Source organism: Chiloscyllium plagiosum, unplaced genomic scaffold, assembly GCF_037043375.1.
Source record: "Chiloscyllium plagiosum isolate Xiang-an unplaced genomic scaffold, Cpla_swu_hap1 HiC_scaffold_41, whole genome shotgun sequence".
Classification (NCBI taxonomy): Eukaryota; Metazoa; Chordata; class Chondrichthyes; order Orectolobiformes; family Hemiscylliidae; genus Chiloscyllium; species Chiloscyllium plagiosum.
This window is the reverse complement of record NW_028270179.1, coordinates 42,723,618-42,729,617: the sequence shown is the minus strand read 5'-3', so window position 1 is coordinate 42,729,617 and position 6,000 is coordinate 42,723,618.

Genomic DNA, 6,000 nt, shown 5'->3' with positions numbered 1-6,000 from the left:
ATACACACACTCTGTCTCTCACAGACTCACACACAGACACACGTACACAGTGTCTCACACATACACACACTCTGTCTCTCACAGACTCACACACACAGACACACGTACACAGTGTCTCACACATACACACACACACTGTCTCTCGCAGACTCACACACAGACACACGTACACAGTGTCTCACACACACACACTGTCTCTCACGGACTCACACACAGACACTCGTACACAGTGTCTCACACATAGACACACTCTGTCTCTCACGGTGTCACACACACAGACACACGTACACAGTGTCTCACACATACACACACTCTGTCTATCACGGTGTCAAACACACAGACACACGTACACAGTGTCTCACACACACACACTGTCTCTCACAGACTCACACACAGACACACGTACACAATGTCTCACACATACACACACTCTGTCTCTCACAGACTCACACACAGACACACGTACACAGTGTCTCACACATACACACACACTCTGTCTCTCACAGACTCACACACAGACACACGTACACAGTGTCTCACACATACACACAATCTGTCTCTCACAGACTCACACACAGACACATGTACACAGTGTCTCACACATACACACACTCTGTCTCTCACAGACTCACACACAGACACACGGACACAGTGTCTCACACATACACACACTCTGTCTCTCACAGACTCACACACAGACACACGTACACAGTGTCTCACACACACACACACTCTGTCTCTCACAGACTCACACACACAGACACACGTACACAGTGTCTCACACAAACACACACTCTGTCTCTCACAGACTCACAAATAAACACACGTACACAGTGTCTCACACACACACACACACTCTGTCTCTCACAGACTCACACACAGACACACGTACACAGTGTCTCACACATACACACACTCTGTCTCTCACAGACTCACACACAGACACACGTACACAGTGTCTCACACACAAACACACTCTGTCTCTCACAGACTCACACACAGACACACGTACACAGTGTCTCTCACACACACACACACTCTGTCTCTCACAGACTCACACACAGACACACGTACACAATGTCTCACACAAACACACACTCTGTCTCTCACAGACTCACACACACAGACACACGTACACAGTGTCTCACACATACACACACTCTGTCTCTCACAGACTCACACACAGACACACGTACACAGTGTCTCACTCATACACACACTCTGTCTCTCACAGACTCACACACAGACACACGTACACAGTGTCTCACACATACACACACTCTGTCTCTCACAGACTCACACACAGACCCACGTACACAGTGTCTCACACATACACACACTCTGTCTCTCACAGACTCACACACACAGACACATGTACACATTGTCTCACACATACACACACTCTGTCTCTCACAGACTCACACACAGCCACATGCACACAGTGTCTCACACATACACACACTCTGTCTCTCACAGACTCACACACAGCCACATGCACACAGTGTCTCACACATACACACACTCTGTCTCTCACGGTGTCACACACACAGACACACATACACAGTGTCTCACACATACACACACTCTGTCTCTCACAGACTCACACACAGACACACGTACACAGTGTCTCACTCATACACACACTCTGTCTCTCACAGACTCACACACAGACACACGCACACAGTGTCTCACACATACACACACTCTGTCTCTCACAGACTCACACACACAGACACATGTACACATTGTCTCACACATTCACACACTCTGTCTCTCACAGACTCACACACAGACACATGCACACAGTGTCTCACACATACACACACTCTGTCTCTCACACACTCACACACAGACACACGTACACAGTGTCTCACACATACACACACTCTGTCTCTCACAGACTCACACACAGACACACGTACACAGTGTCTCTCACACACACACACACTCTGTCTCTCACAGACTCACACACAGACACACGTACACAATGTCTCACACAAACACACACTCTGTCTCTCACAGACTCACACACACAGACACACGTACACAGTGTCTCACACATACACACACTCTGTCTCTCACAGACTCACACACAGACACACGTACACAGTGTCTCACTCATACACACACTCTGTCTCTCACAGACTCACACACAGACACACGTACACAGTGTCTCACACATACACACACACACTGTCTCTCGCAGACTCACACACAGACACACGTACACAGTGTCTCACACACAAACACTGTCTCTCACGGACTCACACACAGACACTCGTACACAGTGTCTCACACATAGACACACTCTGTCTCTCACGGTGTCACACACACAGACACACGTACACAGTGTCTCACACATACACACACTCTGTCTATCACGGTGTCAAACACACAGACACACGTACACAGTGTCTCACACACACACACTGTCTCTCACAGACTCACACACAGACACACGTACACAATGTCTCACACATACACACACTCTGTCTCTCACAGACTCACACACAGACACACGTACACAGTGTCTCACACATACACACACACTCTGTCTCTCACAGACTCACACACAGACACACGTACACAGTGTCTCACACATACACACAATCTGTCTCTCACAGACTCACACACAGACACATGTACACAGTGTCTCACACATACACACACTCTGTCTCTCACAGACTCACACACAGACACACGTACACAGTGTCTCACACATACACACACTCTCTCTCTCACAGACTCACACACAGTCTCACACATACATAGTGTCTCATACATACACACACTCTGTCTCTCACAGACACACACAGACACACGTACACAGTGTCTCACACATACACACACTCTGTCTCTCACAGACTCACACACAGACACACGTACACATTGTCTCACACACACACACACACACTGTCTCTCGCAGACTCACACACAGACACACGTACACAGTGTCTCACACACACACACTGTCTCTCACGGACTCACACACAGACACTCGTACACAGTGTCTCACACATAGACACACTCTGTCTCTCACGGTGTCACACACACAGACAAACGTACACAGTGTCTCACACATACACACACTCTGTCTATCACGGTGTCAAACACACAGACACACGTACACAGTGTCTCACACACACACACTGTCTCTCACAGACTCACACACAGACACACGTACACAATGTCTCACACATACACACACTCTGTCTCTCACAGACTCACACACAGACACACGTACACAGTGTCTCACACATACACACACACTCTGTCTCTCACAGACTCACACACAGACACACGTACACAGTGTCTCACACATACACACACTCTGTCTCTCACAGACTCACACACAGACACACGTACACAGTGTCTCACACATACACACAATCTGTCTCTCACAGACTCACACACAGACACATGTACACAGTGTCTCACACATACACACACTCTGTCTCTCACAGACTCACACACAGACACACGGACACAGTGTCTCACACATACACACACTCTGTCTCTCACAGACTCACACACAGACACACGTACACAGTGTCTCACACACACACACTCTGTCTCTCACAGACTCACACACAGACACACGTACACAGTGTCTCACACATACACACACTCTGTCTCTTACAAACTCACACACAGACACACGTACACAGTGTCTCACACACACACACACACACTCTGTCTCTCACAGACTCACACACACAGACACACGTACACAGTGTCTCACACACACACACACTCTGTCTCTCACAGACTCACACACACAGACACACGTACACAGTGTCTCACACAAACACACATTCTGTCTCTCACAGACTCACAAATAAACACACGTACACAGTGTCTCACACACACACACTCTGTCTCTCACAGACTCACACACAGACACACGTACACAGTGTCTCACACATACACACACTCTGTCTCTCACAGACTCACACACAGACACACGTACACAGTGTCTCACACATACACACACTCTGTCTCTCACAGACTCACACACAGACACACGTACACAGTGTCTCACACATACACACACTCTGTCTCTCACAGACTCACACACAGACACACGTACACAGTGTCTCACACACAAACACACTCTGTCTCTCACAGACTCACACACAGACACACGTACACAGTGTCTCTCACACACACACACACTCTGTCTCTCACAGACTCACACACAGACACACGTACACAATGTCTCACACAAACACACACTCTGTCTCTCACAGACTCACACACACAGACACACGTACACAGTGTCTCACACATACACACACTCTGTCTCTCACAGACTCACACACAGACACACGTACACAGTGTCTCACACATACACACACTCTGTCTCTCACAGACTCACACACACAGACACACGTACACAGTGTCTCACTCATACACACACTCTGTCTCTCACAGACTCACACACAGACACACGTACACAGTGTCTCACACATACACACACACACTGTCTCTCGCAGACTCACACACAGACACACGTACACAGTGTCTCACACACACACACTGTCTCTCACGGACTCACACACAGACACTCGTACACAGTGTCTCACACATAGACACACTCTGTCTCTCACGGTGTCACACACACAGACACACGTACACAGTGTCTCACACATACACACACTCTGTCTATCACGGTGTCAAACACACAGACACACGTACACAGTGTCTCACACACACACACTGTCTCTCACAGACTCACACACAGACACACGTACACAATGTCTCACACATACACACACTCTGTCTCTCACAGACTCACACACAGACACACGTACACAGTGTCTCACACATACACACACACTCTGTCTCTCACAGACTCACACACAGACACACGTACACAGTGTCTCACACATACACACAATCTGTCTCTCACAGACTCACACACAGACACATGTACACAGTGTCTCACACATACACACACTCTGTCTCTCACAGACTCACACACAGACACACGGACACAGTGTCTCACACATACACACACTCTGTCTCTCACAGACTCACACACAGACACACGTACACAGTGTCTCACACACACACACACTCTGTCTCTCACAGACTCACACACACAGACACACGTACACAGTGTCTCACACACACACACACTCTGTCTCTCACAGACTCACACACAGACACACGTACACAGTGTCTCACACATACACACACTCTGTCTCTCACAGACTCACACACAGACACACGTACACAGTGTCTCACACATACACACACTCTGTCTCTCACAGACTCACACACAGACACACGTACACAGTGTCTCACACAAACACACACTCTGTCTCTCACAGACTCACAAATAAACACACGTACACAGTGTCTCACACACACACACACACTCTGTCTCTCACAGACTCACACACAGACACACGTACACAGTGTCTCACACATACACACACTCTGTCTCTCACAGACTCACACACAGACACACGTACACAGTGTCTCACACACAAACACACTCTGTCTCTCACAGACTCACACACAGACACACGTACACAGTGTCTCTCACACACACACACACTCTGTCTCTCACAGACTCACACACAGACACACGTACACAATGTCTCACACAAACACACACTCTGTCTCTCACAGACTCACACACACAGACACACGTACACAGTGTCTCACACATACACACACTCTGTCTCTCACAGACTCACACACAGACACACGTACACAGTGTCTCACTCATACACACACTCTGTCTCTCACAGACTCACACACAGACACACGTACACAGTGTCTCACACATACACACACTCTGTCTCTCACAGACTCACACACAGACCCACGTACACAGTGTCTCACACATACACACACTCTGTCTCTCACAGACTCACACACACAGACACATGTACACATTGTCTCACACATACACACACTCTGTCTCTCACAGACTCACACACAGCCACATGCACACAGTGTCTCACACATACACACACTCTGTCTCTC